Source organism: Acinonyx jubatus, chromosome B3 (genome assembly GCF_027475565.1).
Source record: "Acinonyx jubatus isolate Ajub_Pintada_27869175 chromosome B3, VMU_Ajub_asm_v1.0, whole genome shotgun sequence".
NCBI classification, from domain to species: domain Eukaryota; kingdom Metazoa; phylum Chordata; class Mammalia; order Carnivora; family Felidae; genus Acinonyx; species Acinonyx jubatus.
Window position 1 is genome coordinate 104,106,167 of NC_069386.1, and position 26,168 is coordinate 104,132,334.

The 26,168-nt window shown below is 42.3% G+C and overlaps 1 protein-coding gene across 6 annotated transcripts in view; it reads left to right on the forward strand.

Annotated features, from left to right (window-relative positions):
- Positions 1 to 26,168, forward strand: part of DAAM1 (dishevelled associated activator of morphogenesis 1) — a 174,296-nt gene that overhangs the window by 89,308 nt on the left and 58,820 nt on the right. The gene's annotated exons all lie outside the window — the stretch shown is intronic.

A 26,168-nucleotide genomic window follows, 5' to 3' on the forward strand; every position in this document is an offset into this window, starting at 1 on the left:
CCATGTCCACCCCATTTTTGGAACCAATCAAGTTCATGACCATCTTTTACCACTTTTTTCTTGTGTTCAGTAGAAACTTGAATCACGATGGGGTAAGCAGGAAGGGCAGGCTAGCACCTAGGAGAAATGGTACCTCTCTCTCTAACAGGCAGTGGACACTCGAGTTCCTCACTCTTGCCACAAGGAAATAAGAACAAACTATAGCAATCCAATTTCTTTTCAAGACACAATATCAGTCCGAGAAACTTTTCCTATGTGACTAGCGTGCATTGTGAGACCTCCATTTACCCATGTGAGTGTCTCTGAGCACCACTGCCCCTTTGCTGCCTTGTCTGATTGCTGTGCTGTCCTTCCAGGAACATGTCTGCAGTAGTGAGCCTGCGTGTGCCCCTCTCCAGCCAGACTTTGTGCCTCTGGGGGCGAGGCACCATGTCTTAGCTCATCTTTGTAACTCCAGCATCGGACACGTTGAAATGAGTGCATGACGAGTGAACCACTAAGTTGTCACGAGTGTTATGCTGAACTGTCAAAAAAAAAATTTTAAAGCACAATTAGTTTTCCACCTGAGCAGTTACAATTGCTACAACTATGTGGGGGCTTGGTTCCAGGGGCCTTTGCTGAGAGACGTATCCAGCTCTAACCTCTCCGTATGGTTTTCTGAGCTGCTACCAGATCAGACCAAGTTGTAGACCTAAGGATTCCGAATCTAGTAGTAACCAGGAAGATGTGTTTGTGAATGATAGTGTCTTCTTTTTTCTCTTTGTACTGTCTCTCTCTTATTGAACTGATTGTCATAGCTCAAGGACCAGGTATAATACACTGGGAAAGCATTTTGAAATTAAAATATGTTCAGTTCTGAAAGTGATGGTATTGTATGGTCTTTGAAAGCAAGGGAACTTTCACACAGCCATCTCAGGACCTGGCCCCTGGAACCAAGAAGGAAACATCTTCAAGTTCCTTATGTGCACAGAGGACATGTCTGTCTATTTTGGCTCATCCGAGTGCAGAGTTTTTTTCTCAAAATTAGGAAACAATATGAAGTGGGGACTGAGAAGATACACTGGAGGGAAGGAAAGGGCAGGAAAATGGGAGCAGCTTACTGAGGGGAAAGTTTTCTTCTTTCCCAGATTTTATTACACCCTTGACAGCAATTGTAAGTTAATCATGGAAACTGCTGCCCCTTAGACTAGAAAAGGCAAATCCTGGAGGATAGTAATGACCTTGGACTTGGCAGCTGTTGCTCATTTTTCAATTTCCAGGCCTATCAAATCCCCTTGCAAACCCTGCCTCATGTGCACATGGTGAGGTTGCCTTTTTGTAGGAGGATAGATAGGGATGTGGCCCCTGACCTCTGAGTCCCATTTCTTGATGGATGGGCCCTTCCTACTAGTACCCGGCCAGACTGCACAGACCTTTGGAAATGCGTTTCTCCTGCAGGCTTCAGCCCTGCAGCCTGGATTCCTTACATGACAGCCAAGTTGTGGCTGAGTGGGAAAGCCATTTGAAGTCTTTGGGGATTCCCGTGGGGTTATAGATCTGCCTCACTTTAAAATGTATGATAGGAGCCTGGGTGGCTCAATGGGTTAAGTGTCTGACTTGATGTCAGGTCGTGATCTCCTGGTTTGTAAGTTCGAGCCCCACATCAGGCTCCACGCTGACAGTGAGGAGCCTGCTTGGGATTCTCTCCCTCCCTCCCTCCCTCCCCCCCCCCACCCCGCCCCTCCCCAACTCGTGCATTCACACGTGCTCTCTCTCTGTCTCTGTCTTTCTCTCTCTCAAAATAAATAAATAAATAAACTTTTAAAAATGGTTTTAAAAAAATGGATGGGAGTGTTGCTAAATGTAGGTTTTTCTTGATTAGAGCTTCCCAAACTGTTAAGCGTGCTATGTGATGGATCTGAAACTGACCTTTCTGGGGCACTGTAATAAATAGGGAAATAATACAATGAGTAAGAGAACACAAAAATTTAAGTGTGAAAAGGGCATAACGTTTACCTCTCTTCATATAATGCGATTCCCTAACGGACAGTTTGCTCATTCTCAAAGTGGAGCCCATGGTGGCCGTCCGTATTACTATGAACAGATTGTTTTCCTTGGACCGTATCTTTGGTCGCCTTTTCAAATCAGGCTTGTCACCAGCAAGTCAAACCACATCTATTTCTCGGGCCAAGGGAAAGCTATGTACTCATGGCTTTTTAGATTTTCCATCTCTCAAGATTAGAACCCAGTGCATTACAGACATTCTCACACATAGTGAAACCGTAGAGTAAGGGCCCACGAAAGCCAACAGAAACAGACACATGAGTTGGTGAAAAGCAGGCTTTCTGTGTAAAAGTGCACAGCAGTTGTGGAAGCAAACGAGACTGGGAACTGAGGATGGGGCCAGGCCTCACTCAGCCAAGTGGCTCTTTTCCACCCAATAGTGACTTGCGTCCCAACAGCGGCTGTCTGCTTATCAGGCACCATGTTCATTTCTCACACTCGTCTCTATCTAAGTCTCCGGTTGAAAACCCATTTCCAGAGCCAAAATGAAAGCAGCAAAGTATTTCTGGGGCTGAAAGAATTGGAGAGAAATTAATTGGAGGCTTGCCTAATTGAGTAATCCGGGGGAGAGTAAGAGATGGATGTTGTGGCCTTGTTGAAAGTCCAAACAAATCTGTAAAAATGACGGGGCTGGTTGGGCAGCCGTGGTTTGTCATATGCAGCAGTCCACTGTCAAATTATTTTCACTTCTGTGAAAGGGCCAAAAAAAGGTCCTGTTGGTGGGGCTGGAGGTATTTTCGAATAGGAAATGTTTGTGGTTCTTATCTTTAAAGGTAATTCCCTTTTTAGTTCCAATCACAACATACTCTTTTGTTTAAGTGAGGTTTTTCCCAGTCTCTAGCCAGAAACTGCATCTGTTAACAATCTTTTGGATTTTAAACTGAAACTTTTTAAACAATGAACCATCTGACCACGAAAGGCATCTGGCCATGCTGTATTTGCTTATTGTTAACATGATTTTTAAACCCTGGGAAAAGCAAGGAGAGGGCTGCGGAGAGGAGAGAATAAAAGGGCGTGTGCCCCGTGTCACGGTGGCAGCGATCTTATCGGCACCGGCAGGAATCTTTAATTGCAGTTTTCCACGGGAGCGACTGCGCCAGTTGCCTCCCTTAGCCAGTCCTTGTAAGTCTCCAAAAAATCCCTGCTTCCCCTCCTGAAGCTTCAGAGTTTGCAAAGTAGACGAATGGCGCTGGACACTGTTAGCGGTAGTGTCATCAGGTATTTGAGGCGAAGATCAAGATTTGAGGAGTGTACGAATTTCCCTCCTTCTGTCTCCAATCTCTAAAGCCACGGCTTAAGTAAATGGCTTTGGATTCTCCATATTGCACTTCTGCATCTTTTCGGGTCTTCTGTGGAGGAGGTGGATTTTTTCTGCGCCGCTGAGTGTGTGTTTGACTGTAGTTCAATTAAATCCTTTAAGAATCTTGCCCGACCCGGCTGCAGCGGAGTTGTTGTGATTTGTGCAAAGTGCTGATTTGGTGCCAGGTACATTTTGGAGACCTCTAGGAAAAGTGGCAGAAAATTCAGCTGGTACTTTTCATTCACTCCCGCCTTTTGGTTCGCATATCCTAATTGGACCGCTTCCCCACTCCTCCCCACAAAAAGCAATTCTCCTTTTGCCACACACCAAAAAAAAGATTGAAGTTGTGTTGTGTACAGTCGCCAGGGTGCAGTTTCAGTTCCTTGAGAGCGGAGGCCCTCTTGCGTTCAAAGGAACGTAGGCTGAAGCGCTGGAATTAAGACCAAAGGAACCACCAGTTTTCCGCACAGCTGTCAAACAAGCCAGGTATAAAACGAGGGGGCGAGATGATAGTTCGCCCTGTAGTTGTTTCCAGTATCCTACTGAGAGGCTCCTGTGGGGAGGCTGGGACGAGAAGCAGTGGTCGGGCACTGGACCTGGAAGACGTGAGAAGGAAGAGAAGCTAGATATCCCTCCTTGATGGTAGTTTAAATGTACAGTAGAGTGAGCTTTGGGTTTCTCAGGCACTCACTGTGTTAGCTGTCAAGATTGGGGAGAGGGAGTCCGGAAAAGGGAGAAAACCAGATTTCAGTAAGTATGTTCCTAGACTTTTAAAGAAGTACTTGCGTTGGTTTCCTGCCATTGAGTTTTCACCTGATAATGGATTCCAGTTGGGATTTGTACTCCTAAGGGCTCAGGGGTTGAGGAAAGTAGCAGAAGTAGAAGTGAACAGAAATAAGATCGGGCTGTCTTTCCCCCTCTGCTTCTCTAAAGAAAATGAGGGAAGCACATAAGCTGGAGGACAGTGGGCATCTTCAGGCTCTGTAGGCTCTGAAACTCTCTGCCTTGTCTACATATTCCATGGCTCTGAAAGGGAATATAATTGCATATAATGCCAGACTGAACCACTAAGGAACAACAAGCTTTAAGTTTCTTCACTCCATGCAGCAATACAGTTGGCGGAGGGCAAGCTGGTTTGTGACTCACCTGATGTGTCTGGAGTACTTTCTGTAGGTCAGAAAGTACTGACTAAACTCTTGGCTATACTCTGAGGATGATTAAACAAATAAGTCAAATTTCCTGCAGTGGGTGATCCTGGTAGGAGAAGTAGATAAAATCAAATAGTTACCAAGTCTTGTCATAAGCTCCGTAATGGGGTAAGCAAACAGGCTCTGGGGCACAGGGGAAGGAGCCACCAGGCTTTGAGGGTGGATGTGTGTGACTCAGACAACAGCTCCCTTACCACTCTGACCCCTCTAGCACTTGCACCGGTGAGAGACCTGACACTGTCATGCTTTTGTCCCGTATTCTAGAAACTGGCCCCTTTTTCAGTAGTTGAGCGATGTTCACATCCACTGTCTATTTTCTCTCTTGATTAGTACTTTGTTCTCTGTCCCTTTTCCAATACTGAAAAGGTCAGCTTTAGACTGTTGGCCTAATCCGATTGATCTTCGCTAAACACAGTTTGTAGGGCTTGTTAGGAAATCTGTAAAGAGGCTTAAACTTTTGAAAAAAAGACACTGGGGGGAAGACTGAAATAACTGAGGTTTGTTCAGCGTGGAGAAGAGAAAGTCAGGTAGAAATTCTAACATGAGCTGATGTCCACTGGGTATACCCCAGTGAAACTATGCTATCTTGTCAAAATATTGCCAACTTAGAGTTGGTAAAGAGCGGCTGCCTCAAGCCCTCCCACTAAAAATCTCCATGCCAAGCTGACTTTTTTATTTTTTATTTTTTTTAATGTTTATTTTCGAGAGAGAGAGAGAGAGAGCGCGTGCGAGCAGGGGAAGGACAGAGAAAGAGGGAGACACAGAATCCAAAGCAGGCTCCAGGCTCTGAGCTGTCAGCACAGAGCCTGATGCGGGGCTCAAACTCACGAGCTGCGAGATCATGACGTGAGCCGAAGTCAGACACTTAACCAGCTGAGCCACCCAGGCGCCCCTGACAGTCTGACTCTTCTCCCCAGGGTCCAACAGTTTTCTCCCATGATTCAAGGACTGAAGGGTTAAGTCCTGGCATGGCAAAAGAGGGGACTCCAGGACCCTGTTCCCACATTGCATCATTGGTTCTGATTCACTGACACCCTTCACTGACTCCCATGCTATACGGGTTGATAAATATTTTGCCCATTGGCCTGAGTATGAGATGCCGATTGACCTGAAGATGGTGACCAAAACCTTTTGATAATACGTATTTGGAGCCTGAAACGTTCCTCTTCTAGGAATTGACTCCACAAAAGTGATGAGAAATGAAAGCAAAGACCTATACTTGAGGCAGTTCTTTGCAGTGTTCTTGAAAGCCCAGGATTGTAACCAACGTAAAGAGGATGGTTATATTATAGTATACAATCCTGACAGTATCTTGTAGCCATTGAAAAGTCATGTTATCAAAAGAAAAAAAAATGTCATGTTATCAAAGAAATTTTAATGACCTGGGAAACTAATGATACAGTGTTAAAAAAAAGGTGTAAAGCTATAATTGGTATGATCAAAAGTTTGCAAAAAAGTATATAGATAGAGGTAAGCAGACAGAAACAGTTGTTTGTTGGGACTGTGGGTGATTTACTTTTTTTTTTTTTTTTTTTAATGTTGATTTTTGACAGAGAGAGATACAGAGTGAGAGTAGGGGAGGAGCAGAGAGAGAGGGAGACACAGGCTCCAGGCTCTGAGCTGTCAGCACAGAGCCCAACACGGGACTCGAACCCACGAACTGTGAGATCATGACCTGAGCCAAAGTCGGATGCTTAACTGACCAAGCCACCCAGGCACCCCGCTTTTTTGTTTATAAAGATATTTCCCAGATTTTCTACAGTGCGTTATTCTCCCTCTTACCTAGGAGTATTTTTTTTCCCCTGATGATAAAAATAAAATTGCTCTTTTTAAAATGTGCGTTCGATATATTTTGTATCAGTCGGGTTTCAGTCAGAGAAGCAGGACTACTGGGGGAGACACAGAGCTAAGAGATTCACCCTGAGGCCGGCTAAGCACTCTTTGTCAGGCTGCTGTCTTTATTTCTGTTGCGGAAGCTTCACATTCTGGAGCAGGCAGTTCGGAAGAAAGGTGGGTGTAACTGGGAGGGAGCAAGGATAGGCTGGAGCCCACAAGGACACACAAGCCAGTGTCCATTCTCTCGACCTCTGGCTCTTGTGTGGGTGTCATGCAGAAGCCTGAACCATTAGTCATGGACCTCAGCACACACAAACCTGGGCCAGGAGAAGCTGAGGGAGGATCCAGGGGAAGGTGGGGCAGTTGCAGACCCGCCTGCTGTTCCACACCAACAAGGTGAGCCAGCCGATAAAAGACAAGTATGAAGAACAAAATGGCTGCTGCTTTGCCTCTGGCCTCTATACCTCCTGTGAGAGCCTCTCTTTGTGGCTCCCCGTACCCAGAAGCCTCCAAGAAAGGATATCGTTCAGTGTAGCCAAGTCGAGCATTATAAAGTCACCACATACTTGTATTGAAATGAGGAGGAAAAATAAATAGTATTTAAAATGCAGCCAGTGCTTGTGTTGTCAAGGCAACCCTGGCTTTTTTTTTTTTTTTCTTCTTCTTCCTTCCTTTGTCTAGCTCAGGGACCTGTTTTGTTTTTTGTTTTGTTTTGTTTTTCTCCCCTCCATCTCCTCTTTTTTTTTTTTTAACTCTTCCTTTGTGACATTAAAACAAAGGTGAATCTATAAACCATCCAAAGGTTTTCAGTACCATTTATCTATTTAGGCAGTGACTGTGAAAACATGGTGATCTTGGCCCTAGTGAGATTTCCTGAGTTTTCTGCCCAGAAACGCACTGAGGCCATGTTTCTCATTGCCCTTTCTCCCCTAAGGAGTGTAATCTCAAAGCTAATGACCCATTTCCTTTCTTTAGTTTCATTTATTTTTTTTTTAATGTTTGTTTATTTTTGAGAGAGAGAGAGCAGAGGAGGGACAGAGAGAGAAAGAGAGAAAGAATCTCAAGTAGGCTCTGCACAGGCAGGGCAGAGCCCCACGCAGGGCTCAAACTCACGAACTGTGAGATCATGACTTGAGCCAAAATCAAGAGTCAGACGCTCTCGACTGACTCAGACTGAGCCACCCAGGCGCCCCTTTCTTTGTTTTCTTTTAATTGCAAAAGCCAGTGCTGTCAAAATAAACACCAAATTGTAGATTTGGAGTAGAAAATTCAAGGACTCTCTGCCTCTGGCAGCCCTTGAGCCAGTGTTGAAATAAAGGGTGGTTGGTTCATGAGTATTTATGTGACTCCTACTCCCGTAATCCCTCGGTTCAGTAATGTCAGTTTGGGGCTTTTTTTTTCCTCCTGGTATTAACCAATTCTGCCATTCTAGCTGTGCCTACTACCACCCTTGTCTCGAAGTCTGCAGAATGGTCCTGAGCTCATAGTTCTGCATTGCCACCTGGTAGGTGGCCAGCTTCATGAATGAAGAAAGCAGTAAGCAAACTTGCCCACAGGGTGAACCAGAACATATCTATCTTCCCCGGTGCTTGGAGAAGGGAACAAATCTAAAATATGGTGGGCAAGTTCTGTAGTCTTTCAATGGGGTTCTATATTCTGGGTCAGTACAGGCCTCTGTTTTTCAGGCTTCACCAGTAAAAGGACTTCCCTTGGGGTAGATTATCTCCAAGTACCTTTCAGTCAAGAGATCTGTCTACAAGCTCCCTACATTATGTTTGCCCCTCATAATTGTTCTAAACTGTATTGTAATGTGATTGCCACTATTTTTTCTAAGATAAGCAGAAGGCAAGTAACAGCTATGAGAAAATATTTTGCATAGTTACAGGCCATCTGAAGGGTGACCAGAGAAGGGAGGATACCATTCACTAGGAGATATTTCTGAACCCTTCTGATTTCTCTCTCCTCTGTATAATGAGGGTGGTTGTGGATATTAAGATAATACGATGTCAGAGTTAACGGAGAGCTTGGGGCATGGTGATGACAGCTGTTGACACTGTCAATGTCAGTGATGGTGACTATGATCAAAATAGTAGTATGGACTCACTTTCTGTTTGTCCACACTCATGCTAGTCTGGGGTTCACGTCCATATTCTTAAACAATGATACCTGGTTTTCACAGAACAGTAGTGAAGATTTTAAAAGCCCTCTCTCTCAGTTGGACCACAGAAACTTTTGGAGGCAGAAATAGTGAGTTAGGAGGATAAATTATAGATCAGGGAAGAAACCATGACGGTCTTCACTGTTAGCACCAGAAATGGGCAGGAGGCCCCTTTTGTGTCAGAAGTTCTAGGGCAGTGGCAATCAATGTGTAGTTCCTAAGCTCCTGGGCGGAGCTCTGAATCTGGTATCAGGAGCGCCCTTAATTGGTACTTGGGAAAGTTGGGACCCTGAGAACGTCAGAATCTATCCCACTTCTTCACACCCACCTGCCCACTGCAGTGCTTCAGTCCCTGCTGACCAGCTGCAGCCCTTGGAGATGCTCCCATCATTGGGCTTGCTTGGCAAGCAGTTGTGAACACCAGCTGATCTCTGGGAAATGGGTGTGTGTGTGGATCAAGCCAGTTTTTAACTAAAATTCCTCTTTCGCTGCCTAGGAAAGGCAAGTGGTTGAAAGATCTTCAGTTTTTGCAATAAGAGCACTAAAAATAGTTTTAGACGAAAACATTACTACTGCTATTTTTTTTGCAGTGGGGAAAAATCCCGTGATAGGACACAACACCAAGAGGTTCCACGAAACAAGTCAGCTTTACAAATAAGTGATTTATTGGGTTGAAGTGAGCTGGAATTACCCTCTGTTCAACAATAAAATTTGTTCAGAGTTGCAGCATTATAATTCAATAGTGCATTCTAGCTGTGTGATTTCCAAAATCCATCTAACAAAACAAAACTTCGGCGTTGAGGAGATGATAAAAGAATGTGTTAGGGACACTTGGGTGGCTCAGTTTGTTAAGCATCCGACTTTGGCTCAGGTGACAATTTTATGGTTCTTGACTTCGAGCCCCTCATCAGTCTGTGTGCTGACAGCTCAGAGCCTAGAGCCTGCTTCGGATTCTGTGTCTCCCTCTCTCTCTGCCCACCCCCCACCTTGTGTTCTGTCTCTCTCTCTCTCTCTCTCTTTCTCAAAAATGAACAAACATTTAAAAAAAAAATTAAAAATGCTAAAAATAAAAAAGAATGTTTTAGCACAGATACCATTATTGGTAGAAATCTTAAACCTAATTACCAGAGCAGACGTTCTGGGTACTGATAAATTGGCATTCTCTAAAATTTCTGAAAAGAAAACAAATTTCTGATAACTTTCCCCTCCACTCGTGGGATAAACTACTGTATCCCGGTTGGTGATATGATTTTTCTTGTGAAATTTTAAATATACAAAAAAGTACAGAATATAATGAACACCCGTGTTTAACAACTGCTGACATTTTATAATCACCATGGATTTTTTTTTTTTTAAACATTTATTTATTTTTGAGACAGAGTGAGACAGAGCATGAACGGGGGAGGGTCAGAGAGAGAGGGAGACACAGAATCTGAAACAGGCTCCAGGCTCTGAGCTGTCAGCACAGAGCCCGACGTGGGGCTCGAACTCACAGACCGCGAGATCATGACCTGAGCTGAAGTTGGCCGCTTAACCGACTGAGCCACCCAGGTGCCCCTCACCATGGATTTTTTATTTTATTTATTTTTTAAATATAATTTATTGTCAAGTTGGCTAACATACAGTGGATATAGTGCGCTCTTGGTTTTGGGGGTAGATTCCCGTGATTCATCGCTTACATACAACACCCAGTGCTCATCCCAACAAGTGCCCTCCTCAGTGCCCACCATGGATTTTTTAAAAAGAAAGGAAACATGAATATAGCTGAAGCCCAAAGGTGACCTATTCTGGAGGTGGTACATGTTTTCTTTTCCTTGCCCATGTATTTATGACTTTATTCTGCATGTATATATTCACAGACAATATATGGTAGTTCATTTCAACTGCAATATGATGTTCCATTACATGAACACACCACAGTTTAATTATTTCACACCCCTTTGGATAATGCTTACTTGCAGTTTTTCATTATTTTTTTAAAAGTATGGCAATGAACAGCCTTGTGCATGTGTTCAAGAATTTTTCTGGGATAAACACCAAAACATGTAATTCCTGGGTTGTTGGCTGTGAACATTTCCACCTTTAATTGCTCTCTGAAGTTGTTGTAATAATTTAGACCTGCAGCATATTAATTGCCAGCCATCTGAGGGATCGGTACCCTCCGAGGGGAGAGAACTGATACTTTGTTGCCCTGATGAATCGCTTTACTTAAGTTTGAATGTTTCAGATACAAGAAGCTGTCATTCAGTTTTCAAATCGAATCAAACTTAAGTAGCAAATCAAACGGAAGTAAAAATTACTGAAGTAGAAAGTGCTCATTTAAAGAAGAAGAATCCAAGGTTTGGAAAATGAAAAGCTTTCCATTCAAATACCCATAAAGCCATAGAAAAGTACAAAGTGTTAGAAGTATATAAAAATGGACAGTTCACTCAGCATTATGTTTATTTGATTTGACTACAAAGGAAACTGCTCTGTGTGTGGTTCACCCTTACTCTCCTCCAGACCTCTTTACACCCTTAGTCCCAGACACAGGCAAATTGTGTTTCCATCTTTAGCAGGCTCTTGACTGATATATGTATGCAATCACCCAACACAGGAAGTCCCTCTGAGGCATCGGCCACTTCCCTGATGGACGACAGCCCGGGTACAGGTGCAGGACCAGCACATCTGCACAAGCAGGCAGGCAGGATGTGGCTGGAAATGGCATAATTGGTTTCTTTCTTCCTCTCACCAAAGTACCTTTATCTCGAGCATCGGTAAAAATTGTGAAAGCCTCTCTCCTTTCCTTTCTTAGACTCTTTGATTCCTTTGAATGTTAAGAAATTGAGACGTGTACTTGCTGTGTGTCTACCCCCCATGCCTGAATTCTGAACCAGTTTCTGCGTACAACTCAATTCCTGGATTTGGGGATTGTTGATTTTTTTTTTTTTTATGTTTATTTATCTTAGAGACAGAATGTGAGCGGGGGAGGTGCAGAGAAAGAGGGAGACATAGACTCTGAAGCAGGCTCCAGGCTCTGAGCTGTCAGCACAGAGCCCAATGCAGGGCTTGAACCCATGAGCTGTGAGGTCCTTACCTGAGCTGAAGTCGTGTGCTTAATCAGCTGAGCCCCCCAGGTGCCAGGGGATTGTTGATTCTTAAGTCTGTAAATACTTTACTCTGCTTGGTTCTTCTTGACAGCCTTGTAAAAAAAAGTATTTGTGTATCTACTTTGTGGATACCATCTTCCCTTTGTGCTTCCTCATACTTGCTCCAGTGAGTAACTCTGTTATCCAAGGCCTTGCTTTCACTGTAAATAAGAAATACCAAGTTGGAAGAGGGGGAAGAGAATGACCCTGCATTTGCGTTCACTTACAATCATTCGAACAATAAAAATAAGCCATATAGAGCTGGGGAAAAGTAGGCCATCTTGGTTGGACAGATCAATGAATGTGGAGTCAGGGAGAGAGTGGGTGTCGCTTGTCCTGTGGAGCTCTATCTTTCCCTCTGGAATGGGGGCTAGAGAAGCAACTCTCCCCTCTTTCATTCTGTGCTTGTCACTCATGCCTGTGTCGGTGCTGCACTATGGAGAGAACACTCCAACTTCATCTCTGGTCACTGGAAAAGATGTGTAGCTTTGGGTTTGCATGGAATCCCTGGGAGGGCAGTGGTTCTCAACTGCCATACAGCAGCTATCTTTGGCCTCCAAATCTTAATTGTTAAGCAGATTCCTTTTGACAGCTCCCTTTGACAGCTCTCGTACATAACAGATTCCATCATGTGTTGATTGCAGAGTTAGGAGTACATGACTCTCTTGGAGCTCTCAGTCTTTGCCATAGGGTACTCGTCAACAGTGCTGTTGTGGAACCAAGGTGCCAAATGTGTCTGTGTGCGGCCCTTTGACCCCCGTGCCTGTGTGTGTTGAAGCACACAAGCACAGGCCCATTTCACTTCCAAAATTCTGCAATCTGCAGGTGTAGAATTACACATTGAGTGTCTCAGTGATAGCTGTATCTCTGATGGAAAGGACATCACTATATTTCAGATCTGAGAGTCCAGAGCTAGCTGCCCTTTCTGATTATTGCCAGCTCATTGGGTCCCTTAAGGACAAACGGCACAAGAGACACTCCAGACTGATGCACATCCTTTGATTCAGGATTCCTTAGGACTGTGGCCCCCTTCCCTGGTTGACAGAGTGTGCACTGTGAGTAACCTCAAGCAGAGATGGCAAAAAGGTTTATCTTGATTACCAACTCGGAACAGTTGGGGGTTGAAGCCTGGAGCACTTAAAGAACCATTCAGAGGTTATGAATGGATTCAGTAAGAATAGTGTGGTAATTAATTAGCAATGTCTGCCATGAGACATGATGGGAAAAGGTGGCATATGTAGCAGATTTTCCCATCCTTGCCCTTGAGGGCTTCTCTTGCTCCTAAATTGGAGTTGGACGTTAAGTATCATATTCCATGCTTTTTTCTCCCCGGGTCTCTCCCTGGTCTTCCGCAGACTCTCTAAGTGCCGTGGCACCTACTTTCATAGAACGAATACCCCAAGCCTGCCTGATGTCACCATCTCCTGGAGATAGGTCTATGAAAGACATCAGCAGAAGGAAGTATCCACTTTAGAAGAGGGAGCAAAGAACAAGAACCACTTTTCCTGAGATTCTCCTGTATGTGTATTTATTTTTTTCACCTCACTAATAGCGCTGGTGCATCTAATGCCTTGAATCCATATTATGCTTGGTGCATCTCAGAGCTTCATCCCCTCGTGAAGTAGGAAGAAACTTTGAGCTTCCAGCGTAACTTAGAACATACTGCTAATACTTCTAATTTGGGGTTCTCCAAATTCCTTATATACTCCAGGAACCTAGTAATTTGTGGAACTAGAAATGGGTTACAGTAGAAAGTGTACTAAAGAATACCAACTTTAAATTACAGTGTCTTAAATCCTCTTGTTCTTCAACGCGGTATGGGAACAACACTTGCCTTAAGCATTCTCCAGATAGTATCCTTTTATCTGTCTTCCTATGTAAGGAAAAACGTGACGCTTCCTCAGTTTCTAAGATGTACTTCCCCATGTCCTCACATTTGGGCATTTCTTAGATGGTGACATCTTCCAACTGATGCTTTTCTTTTTTTATTTCTTCTGCCAACAATTCTGTTGTTAATTCAATAGTATCCCTTAAAGTAAATGATCACTTAAAATGAGAAATACGGTTATGACTCCCCTTCTAGGGGACAATTAATCCTGTCCTAGCATTTTTCACAGTCGTCCTGAGAATGCTTCTCTGAATGGAATATGCCTTTATGGGCTTACTGTTTCCCCTGATTCTCTTCTTAGTTTAATTACTGTTTTCCAAAGCCCTCGCTTTATAGCCTCGTGTTAAGCATTATATTGCAAATCATAAACACACTTTGATTGTTTTCCCAAGAGCAGGTTACAGAACATCAAAACCTGCTTTACGACATTCTGAAAGGCTGGTCTGGTAGCAGCAAATCTGGTAGCAAGATGTGAGGCAACAAAGGCCATTGACACCACTGATTGGATTTCCACACTGCATACGGGTTTAGTGATGTGTGTCTGAACATGTTAATTTACCAACCAGCTGGACTGAATTGTACCTGGATCTGTAGCACTCCATGGTGGCATGTGGGTCAAAGACTTGACTCTTAACACACTACATAGAAGTAATTTGTTTTATGTCATTGTATACCTTTGTGTCCTAAGCAACAGGGGAATGTGGGCTTGTATCACTTCTGAAAATCACAATTGGAGAATGTTTCTTTCTCTTTGCCATGAAAATGAGGGGGAATTGTCATCTAAAATTGGCTTCAGATGTTGAAGTTATACTGATTGAGATTTTTAGGCTCCAGTCATGTTCCATGCTGTGAAGTGCTTTGCCAGAGCAATGACTTGTTAAAATAAATAAAATAAATGTCTTGTAGGATAGGAAGTGGACTGTAAAGTCTCTGCTTTTAGTTCTAGGTAAGGATTGTGGCTATTTTCTTAGATATATCAGCACATTAAATGTGTTTCCCCCCCAGGATCCTGTAGCATATATATAACTTTTAAGATTTGGGTTCTGTAAAGTCAGCCAAGGCTTTTTCAGGAAAGAACAGGGTGTTAGAACAGACTGAACCCCTTAGCTCTTTCAGAAATGCTGTTGGTCTCTTTATTCTTGGAGTCATATTGTTAGTCTTCTGTCTGTTCTATTGCTGCCGTCCTTGGACAGGGACTAGATCTCTTTAAAGTGGCATGCTGCTCTTGCTTTTCTGGGGTTTGTGATTTGGGGGAGAACAAAATGGTAGATGGCTGAGAAGTAGCACAAGCCCAATTTTTAATGGGCAGTGTTTCATTTTAGCTCATTCAGAAATATTTGATCATTTTTACCAGTGTAAGTAAAGTTTGTGACATAAAAATATTAATGTGGGGCACCTGGGTGGCTCAGTCAGTTTAGCGCCCGACTTTGGCTCAGGTCATGATCTCACAGATCGTGAGTTTGAGCCCTGCATCGGGATCTATGCTGACAGCTCAGAGCCTGGAGCCTGTTTCATATTCTGTGTCTTCCTCTCTCTCTGTCCCTCCCCCGCTCGTGCTTGTGTGCTCGCTCTCTCAAAAATAAATTTACAAAACATTTAAAAAATATTAATGCAACATTTTGTGCAATGAAGAAAGGTTTCAAAGCATTTTTCCCAGTTGAGCTTAGGAATGCTTACATTTGATTTATATTTTGAAGTTAGAAGACACATTGATGAAGACTGGAGATTAGTGAAAATACAAGAGAGTTAATAGTACTGGACTGTTTCTGTCATGATGAGAAAAGGGAGTGAAGTATACAAATGGGTACAGTTCTTTGTAGCTATCCTTGTCATAACTGAGAACCCGTAGTCAGAAGTTTGTGATGCTGTAAGAAACTCTCAGTGCCAAGGTTTGAAAGCATATTGTCACCAGTCTCCTATATCCTGTATTTATGGATCCCTAAAAGGAAAGCAGTAGCTTTGTTCTTTTATTCATGTGTTCTAACACCTAGAATAGTGCCTCGGCCATTATAAAACTCAACAGATATTTACTGGGTGAGTAAATGAATGAGAAGAGAAGCCAGTGATGGAGTTCAGCACTGTGAATTTTGGGGCATGATGAGCAGAGGGATTCTGCTCCTGTCCTGCCCTTGAGAAGTCCTGTGTTCTACAGTATAGTGTCAGCACTGCTCTCAAGTTAGGTTATGTGTTACTCTGAAATGGCATTCGGGTCCAGCGGTTGAGTAAGGCTTTCTTTCATCCAACAGATTTCTGGGGAGGATAGAAGACTAGGTGTAACTCTGGGTCTAAGGGGGACAGGGTAGAGTGGTCTCAGTGGTTTCAAGTCAGAAACTCAGTGACACACAAATAGAATCCATGCCACACAGCCAAGGCAAGGGAAACTGGCAGAATTGAGATGAGGCGAGTGGTCAGGATAGTTTAGGTGTCCTTGAGCAAGAGCTTTGGGCAAGCCCAAGCATCTGGGTAATTTAGGTGTGAGGAGCCTAGAGCGGTGTTAGTCATACAGCTTGGCTTCTACATTACACCTCTGTAGTTGTGTCCTCTTCAACCAGGAAGTGCTAGTCATGTATCTGTTATTCTGGTAAATTGTAGTTATTATATTAAGGTGGGGGGTGGGGGGAATGTACCGACTGTTCTGTCCATAGCACTCTTCAGAGTGATCTTCACTTTTTACTACCTTTGAGCTGTTTAAGAAATCCGAAAATTGTTTTTGTTAAAAACTAGTAGCAATGCAATCGATTATGTCCTGTTGATCATTTTTGTATCTATTTACACATATATAATCATATACGCCTTTGCTCTTTGGATTCTCTTTTGAACCTGTTGTCACATCCTATTAGTTCCTGCCTTTATTAATGAGTTCAGCAAAATCTTTGACATGAGTTCATGCCATGATTTTAAAATTATCCTCTCAATATAAAAATTTCTCTTATTTTTTATTTAACTCCCAGTTAGTTGACATATAGTGTAATAATGATTTCAAGAATAGAATTTAGTGATTCATCACTTACATGTGACACCCATGCTTATCCCAATAAGTTTCTTTTTAATGTCCATCACCAAGAATTGTTTGAGAAGGGGTAGCTTATTCTAAACGAGCTGAGATCTTTAATAATATTTTACACTGGAGTACAGGATATGATAGCAGGAAGCTCTCTGGGAAAATGTGCGTTGTTTATCGATTCTAGTAAGCTTGATATATATATATATATATATATATATATATATATATATGTCTGCAGATATATATATATCTGCATAAAGCAGAGAAGGGGAAAGAGCAGAGCTTGGGGGTCAAAAGAGGTGTTAAACTTCACATACATTCAAGGAAGAAATTCCTGTGATGTTTGAAAGGGTGATGTACAGGAGAGAAGCAGGGGCAATGTAAGTGTAATCCAGAGACTTGAAAAACAGTGCTCTAAATGGGTCTTAAACTTCCCACAAAGTTTCTTGGCTAATGAGCCTAGGTTCTATTCACCCAGTTTTAATTCTGTTAACTTGTATTGATGTTTAAGAGATAAAGCATCCTCAATCTTATAATAATACGACCTATTTTATTATTGAGTTTATGGCCAATGTTGTTACAATATGTGTACTTAATAAGACAGGAGCTATGCATGTTTATGCTTCATGAGACATGGATCTTTTATTCTAAATCATAAATGTTATTTGTTGTGAACATTCAAGAAAGCAAGAACTTGTTCTGTTTCATCTTGGGGAGATATTTTGGTCAGAAATCTTCCAGATGCCCTCCTAGTAGAAACTGTCTTAAGTTATGCATCACTGGCATGTGAGAAGATCCCTTTCATAGGGATCTAGATATATTTGTTGGAGTTATTTTTGCAAAAAGTGGACATGAGGGTGTGATAAACTTACGGAAAATTTGAGATTTATTTATGGATTGAAGATAAACTTATGCTATACAGCCAGTGGAGAATTTTTTGCTTGGTATAGAGAAGACTTTGGGTGGACATAATAATTTTATTCAACTTGTTTTGAATATTTGCAGAGTTATTGCTCAGAGGAGAAATTAGACTCTTCCATGCAGTTCCTGAGGGCAAAACTAAGGCCAACAAGTGCTTGAAGTTTTGAGGAGACACCTGTCAATTCAGTCTAAGGTGGATTTTCTAACAGTCAATGAGGGTTATGGTTCTTGGACTCCTTGAAGCCTTCTCTCAGAGAACATACGGTCACCTGCTGGCGGCCTTATACGAGGGACCCCTGTGAGGGGAAACTTGGACTGGGGTGTCTCTAGGGTCAAAGGCCTCACTGTATAATTATGATGACTTTCCTTAGAAAACATACAGATGTTCTGCAGCACCAGGAAAAAATGGGAAAGAGGATTTGCTGCTCAGACATGGCTGTAAGTGCTAAATATGAAAGCCATTGTTATTGCAAGTCACCCTCCAGTCTTTCCAGAAAATGACTGACATTCTGAGGCTTAGGAGGAGGTGTTGGGTTTCCTGCCAGACGCAGAAGCCGCTGTTCTGTAATCATTCTTCGTGTGGGCCCAACCGGATTTGGGCAGCAGATGCACTTGATGTGTAATTGTGGCAGTGGCCAAAAATGTAACCAGGATTGGCAGCCCCAGGGACCACATGACTATCTTGAAATGTGACAACATAAGAATTATTTTTTGAAACCAACTGCCTCCCTTTGGCAAGTTTCAAATGTGGGGTGTAGTTTTAGCCCCACTGATAGGGGTTACAGGGAAGGCTGTTGGAGGGACTGAGGAAAGCAATAGTCTCGGGAACCCAGGTTTGTGGACCTGCTGGTTCTTCTCTTCCCAGTGAACAGTAAGACAGAAAGATTTGGAGGCAAAAAAATCAGGATTTAAAAGACCGAATGATGCCACGCAGTTTTAAAAATGAGGATTAAACCACTTTCAAGGTATAGTGAGCTTGGTAAGAAGGTGGACTTTTCAGGCAGGGCAGGTCCTGCCTCTTCGCTAGACAACAGTGCCAGTTCCTGGGCGAATTCCCCATACTTGAGGAGCTGATCCTAACTTAGAGCCGGGGTTCACTGCAGATGGAGTGCCTTGAAGGAGAGGAGAAAACCTGGAAAATCATTGATGACCAACTTGGAACGGTGATGCACCCCTGCCCTCTTGAGAGCCAGGCTTATTCTAGCACAGGGGGTGACAAACTATGGCCCGTGGGCCAAATCTAGCCAGTTAACTGTTTTTGTAAATAAAGCGTTACTGACACAGGGCAGTGCTCCTTCACCCGAGCATAGTTGGAGCTGCTCTCACACCGTACAGTGGCAGAACCGAGTGGTCGCAACAGACGCCATGGTCCCCGAAGCCTGAAATCTTTGTTATGGGGGCCTTTACAGAAGAAGCTGGCCAGCGCCTGGTCTGTCAGGTTATTCCACCGTGACCGTCTTAGGAGAGGATGCTGATTACACTGTTACTGAGTCAGGAGGGAAAGTTGGCAGAAGTTATTAGCAAGGTCTTCCACACAGTACTTTCCACCTTCCATCCCACCTGCTCTTCCTTCCCTGTTCCTCGGACCTGTTTCCTGTCGTTCACTTGAGCTTATTAGAGGACATACACATTGGGGAGTCATACCTAATAGGATAAAATATCTTGGCCTGTCTGCCCCTTTCTCGTTAGTATTCTGTAAAAATTCTAGGTGTAGAGTAAATTTATTTAACACCCGTTTCATTCATCAGTATATGGGGCTGGGTCCACGACATCCAAAATAGTAATGACAATTTAATGCAACAGGTAACTATTTTGATCATTAACAAGGGATAGGATTTCTTGATCCTATATATAATCACAGTTAACATGTTTTCTAGTAGTGTCTTCTTTATAAGTGGAACAAGCTTTGATTAGTATTTAGTTACCTTTACCTATGATAAAAATGACCAGAATGAACTCTACTCTGTATCATACCGAAACAATGCCTTTCTGCTGTTGAAGTTCATTTAGTTAAATCTTAATACGTCTCTCCCATCGTTGAGTCGATGGTACTCGTATACGTTGTTAGAGGATTTTTAGCCAATATAGTCAGTGAAAGAATGTGTCTTTCACAAGTATTCTCTAAGAATCTCAGGGGTTTGTAACAGTGAACGTGGAGATTTATGGCTTTAGTTGGCCAAGTGCATATTCTTCAGCCTGTGATTTGTGGTCTCGTGAACAACCACAAAACACGTCCTTTGCAATTAATTGCCCTTTGTACAGCCTATTTTGGGTCTTACTAACAGCATCCGAAACTGAAGAAAAACTCTACCAGTTCTTACATATTATTACTTGGAAAATGACCCTATTAAAAATTTGCCCTGTGGTAATTTCAAAAGAAGTCATTCTTAAAGACTTAATTTTCAAACTGTGCTTTGAGTCTCACTGAAAGACTTTTGGCGCTACTAAGAAATTGTTTGCCACCCAAAAATTAAAGTGTGGAAATTTCAAAAATTTTAATATCCTTCGAGTACATAAGTCTTAGTCCAAATCATAAAATTTCTTTGCATAAACATTTGATATTAGGGTTGTAGTGTGTTTTAGAAATAGAAAATCCCGTGAGAAGACAGTAGCAAAATGTTTTTATTTTTTTATTTTATTTCTTTGTCTTATAAAGGAAATTTTATTTAATTTTTTTTTGTTTTTAATTTTGCTCTTTGATTTCTTTTTTTTTTTAATTTTATTAATTTATATCCAAATTAGTTCGCGTAGAGTGCAACAATGATTTATTTGCTGTGGGGAGCAGGGTGGTGCCCCAGGTGTAGAGAACAGAGACATCCCAAATGTCATGGGATCTTGTTGACTTGATGATGCATTTCATGTTACATAGAACATCTTAAAAAGCACTTGTCTTAACAGAACATACAGAGCTTTAGCGCTTCTATTTTAACTGTGAAAGATAGTGCATGTACTCGGCAAAATAGAAGTTTAAATTATACAACAGTTTATAAGTGAAAGACCTTTCTTATTGCTACCCAGAGGTAGCCATTGTTCAATTTTCCTGTATAGATTTCCAGAAATGTTTGTATGTTAAGTGTACATGTTTTTTCTACAGATGAGAAATCATATTCTGAGGCATCCTCCCCCCTCCCCATACTATATTTGGCCATTTTGAATGTCATTACATAATTCTACTTCATTCTGTGTTACTGCCACAAAGTAATTTATTCACCCATCTCCCTTTCCATATATTTGTTCGCTTTGTTATTTGGCTGATTCAAACAGCACTGTATACATCTATGCAGTGTAAATATACAATTGTGGGCTGACTTCCTGAAAGTAGACTTAAAGGAGGGTCAAAGGCTGTGTGTGTGGTTTTCAGTTTGAACCATTACTGCCAAATGTCCCTCTGAACTGGTTGGTCCGATTTTTACATAACATAGGACTTAGAATGGCCATAGCTGCAGCACATTCACAGCGTGGAGCCTGCCTGGGATTCTCTCCCCCTCTCTCTGCTCCTCCCCCTCTCGTGTTCCTCTGCTCCTCCCCCTTGCTCACACATGTGCTTGTATGCACTTTCTTTCTCCGAATGAATAAAACATTAAAAAAAAAAATGGTCATAGCTGGAGATTTTGGAACAGTATCCTTATCATCCTAGCTAACATTTATTAAGCATGTTCTGTGTGTACTGTTCTCGGTGCTTCCTTTACTTGTAATAACCTATTGAATCTTCACAATGACCCTGCGGAGTAGGCACCCATTTTACAGATAAGGAAACTAAAACTGAGTCATACAGGAAGGTTACTTAACTAAAACAGAGTCATATAGGAAGGTTACTTAACTTACCTGCCTATATATCACCATAAGTAGTGAGTGGCTGAAGATTCGAATATATTTCTGTTGGTGATAGAAGACAAACACAGCCAGCTTGGATTGGTAGAGATTATTCACAAAATGAGAGACAGAAGTCTGGGACATAGCTGTGAATGTTTACCTCAGGAAGAGTACAAAGAAATAATGCAAAATTTATTCTTGTGGGGCAAAGTGATGTGGAGAAAAATAAATGTACTCTTAGGCCTTTTAAGAGAATCGGGGAGGCCCTCTTAGAATTTTTTTCACTAGCCACTGACCAGAGATTTGGAATAAAAAATTGTACCAGTTGAAAATGAGGCCAAGTTAGAAAACCGATGTGTGTGTGTGTGTTTTTATCTTCTAAATGAGTTGGTTAATTAAAGCCTGGTTTTTTAAAAACATCAATTTCTTGACTGTCGCTTGTGCCATACCAGTTTCGTTTTCTAGCAAAAGGGTTTTTGTTTTGTTTTGACAATGGAAGAAAAGTAGATAACAAGAAAAGAGTTTAATGCTAGTCAGGCAGAAAGCAAAGCTCGGGGTGTCCCTCCGGCAGGTCTTGTCTGTCAATGTCCTCTAATTCATGGTGTCAACCTACCAAGGAAACAGAGTGAGTTGGATTAAAGAAATAGTAAAACTTGTGTTGGGCAACCCCCCCCCCCCCCCGGCCAATTACCTTATACAAGAAGTAGCTGTTGAAAGTTAAGTGTTTTAAATAATTGGGTCACTGAACAACATAAATTTTAAAAAATGGTTTTAAGAAATTGGGCCCTCAACCTGAGTACAGTACACTCTGGTTTTCTGTGACCACTATTAGAATTCCATAGAATCTTACAGCTTATGGGGACTTTAGAAACAGTCTTGTCTTACCCTCTTGATTTGGAGAGAGAAAAATGAGGCCCAGAGATAATTAAACTTGCCAAGAAATACTGATTAAGTACACCAAAAAGTAGGTTTTGGGATCTCATCTTCAGGTGGCCAATCTGGGCATTTTCCTACCATACCATCGCTCTGAAAATAAGTGATGTTTGCAAGTATTATCTAAATGTTAAATTTTCTGATGATTACTAACATAAAATGTTGATATCAATTTAGTGCTAATTATTTAATAGACCTAAAGATAGGCATATAAGCCTAAATGTTTGTAACACTTTGAAAAGGAATCAAAACTAGATTTTAATATAAATTATCCTTTCTATGGGTAGAATAAAAAAGGATTTAATGTGATTGCTAGAATTTGTATTCTCATGGGGCAAACCTTCTCTAGGTGTCATTAAGTGCTACCCACAATATTTTAATTTTTTTAATTAAAAAAATTTTTTAATGTTTATTCATTTCTTGAGAGAGAGAGAGAGCGAGTGTGAGTGGGGGAGGGACAAAGAGAGAGGGAGACAGAAAATCTGAAGCAGGCCCCAGGCTGTAAGCTGTCAGCACAGAGCCTGACACAGAGCTCGAACCCACGAACCATGAGATCATGACCTGAAGTCTGACACTTAAACAAATGAGTCACCCAGGCGCATCATACCCACAATCTGTTTTAAAAGGGGAAAATAGAACTTTTTAAAAGAATATAGAATGAAACCAATAATCTCGCTTATTAGAGAAAATTTCTAATGGGATCAGTCAAGGCAGTAATCAAAAGCAGTGTTAGATGTATATGGTTTAAGGAGGGATTTGTTTGCAATTCCAGTGTCCAGAACTGCTCTGTGCTATCACAGCTCATCTTCACGCAATCTTGAGAAATCCCCATGAAGGCGGCTGTCAGACTGGTGGATAATGGAACAGGAGAACAAGTTAGGGGAAAGCTTCATAAGTGCTGTCTGTATGCATGCATCTAAATAGATAAGACATTGATAAAGGGGCCAAAGAGTTCCCGCAGAAAAAGTCTAGAGAGAGGGAGCAGAGCTAATCCAAGCAGGACATCAGACCTTAGAATAATGTTCAGAATGAGGGTGATATTCAGAAATGTTGAATATAGCAAAAATAGCAATAAAGATTTGGGGAAAAGCAGTCATTTCTGGCCACTAACCATGTTTGAGTTTCTCATACAATAAGGTGGTTAAGAGTGAAAGGCCAGTTTCTCACTCAGTATGTATTGCTTGTGATTAATCTGAGGTCTATTCTTAGGAAAGAGGTTGCCCTGGTTCTTTCTCACTGGCCCTGAATTTCTAGTGGGGGGACCTTTGGCAACTCACCCGTCTTCTCTTTGCCCCTGTTTCCTTCTCACTAAAATGAGTGCGGTGACTTCCTGCCCCACCCAGTAGATCACATGAAGAGCACAGTGTGTAGAACGGTTTTTGACACAATAGGCTGTGCATGTGTCATTACTGCTGCTGCTTCCCTTACAGCTGAGACAATTTATGCAATCTTGTTTATTTTTCCACTTGTTTCTCCATAACAAATAAAAAAGAAGGGAGGCAGATGGTTCAAAGAAGAACACATGTCAGAGGCTGGTAACACCTAGGACCCAGTTGCTTCCCAGGAACATCAGACATGTACTTTCATCAGCAGTTTCTTTCACGGACTTCTTAGGAGACAGTCTTCCCCTCGGCGTGTCTCAGTGTCCCGTGCTCTTCTGGGGGGGGGACCCCCGAGAACGATTGCATGCATCTCTTCCCGGCCTGTGTCTCTGCATAACAGCAGCCGCATGACATAGGAACAGAGAGTTGATTCGCAGATGTGTTTCACTTGGCTCCTGGAGCACACATCTGTGTAGAAGAACCAGTATTGCACAGAGGAAACTGGAGACACGTTGCCAAAATGAAGAACTCTGAGGATCACCCCCAGGAATATAGTGATAACAGTACTTTTACGAGAAGCTTTTATATACGTTAGCTCATTTGATTTTCTCAGCACTGAGGCATGTGAAATAAAAATGAAGCTGTCTTCCCCCTATTTTGACTACAGTATCTAGGTCTACTCTTAATATGTTTACATTATTAAAGCATTTCCAAAGTGTAAAGATTTCTCTCCCTATGCTAATCTTCAGCTTCTAAAATGGTCTCCTGCTCTGTTAACTGCGACTATTAAGCTTACAACAGATGGGCTCTCGTGGGACCCCTGACAGGGGACAGAATTTTGTTGTAGTTTTGGACATTTCCCCTAGTTTGAGGGACTAGAAAGACCTGGCACCTTCTATTTCATTTTATAGGTTCAAATACCGTTGGCTATCACTGTGGGTTTTGGCTTGCTGAATGCACTGGTAACTGGGGTTTTCCTAACTTTAATTCTCCATTTTAGGAGGAGAGAAGGGTTCAGCATTTACACTGCCATTGTAACTATTTTGTTAACATGTTAAATAATAGTCAAGGACTGTTCTAAAAGCTCATCAGATTTCTTAAGCTTTTTAAAACCGTGCAAGTGTAATACAGTCTAACTTCAAAGCTGCTGCTATAGCCTTTGTCCCCATCATCTGGCTTGTTCAGTCTCCAGATGAGTTCCGATATTCTTTACTGCCAGCCTTTAAGGCACCGTAAGCACTGATTACTTTGCCTTCTTTTTGTGACTACTTAAAGAATAGTTTTGAGGGGCACCTGGGTGACTCAGTTGGTTAAGCCTCTGACTTACGCTCAGCTCATGATCTCACAGTTCTCGAGTTCAAGCCCCACATTGGACTCTCTTCTGTCAGCCCAGAGCCTGCTTCGGATCTTCTGTCCCCCTCTCTCTCTGTCCCTCCCCCTTCTCAAAAACAAATAAACATTTTTTAAAAGCACGGTCTGGGAGGGGGTTGCGGGGGGGGGGGGCGGCACCTGGGTGGCTCATTTGGGTAAGCATCCAACTCTTGATTTCGGCTCAGGTCATAATCTCACGGTTTCGCCGGTTTGAGCCCCACGTGGGGCTCTTGCACTAACCTCGCAGAGCCTGCATGAGATTTTCTCTCTCTCTCTCTCTCTCTCTCTCTCTCTCTCTCTCTCTTTCTCTCTCTCTCTCTCTCTCAAATAAATACACTTAAAAAAAAAGAATAGTTTTGAAATGACATTTCTTTTATCTCACCCCATAGACCTGCCTCAAAAGATTTGCTTAGAAAAAGTGTTTTTGAGATAAAGTATAGGACTGAAATGAAAAGTCCCACCTTGAAACTGCTATCTCAAGGACTGAGATTCTGGACATCAGTTAATGGGTAGTGACTACTTCATTGTCTTGTAGCAATGTACCTGGCCCAGCACCTTCCCCAAGGGGACAGGGAATAGCAGTTGTACCAAGGTGCTCTCTGAATGTGAAGCTAAAGACTGAAATTGCCCTCTGAATCTGTTTGATCACACAAATGACTTACAGCCACATAGGTCTGCAAACATGCCTGGAAAGCCCCAACTCCAATGCCGTCTTCTGATGAACTCAGTGTTGCCGTGGAGCCGAAGCCACAGCCCCCTAATTTTGGGGGGAGGTGAGGGTTCAGGCTGGCAGGGAGCTGCCATCCACAGAAGCCCTGAGGGCCCTGGTGCTGGCTTCATGTCACCCTGTTTTGTAAGATGAGTAATGTGTGTTCATTTTACTACTTTCCATCCACTGTCCGGCTTTGTTCTACCTTCTCATCTGAAGCAGTACCTAGTTTTGGTTACATCAAATGAAACCCTTCAAAATTTTTACTGTCTTCTGGAGTCTGAATAAACTAACTAAAAAAGTTTAATTAACAGCTGGCCAAATCCTGTGGTCATTTTTTAAGACAACTTTCCTTCTTTTGTGGATTTCATCCAGACATATAATTGAGCAATACTGTCCTCAGTGTGACACAGAGATCCTTTGTGAGATCCTTTGTCCTCACAAAACACACTGTGCCCTTCCCAGTACTATTGTGTCCCCGAAGGAAAGCAGTATCATAACATGGTGTGGCTGAGTTCCCACTTAAATCCTCCT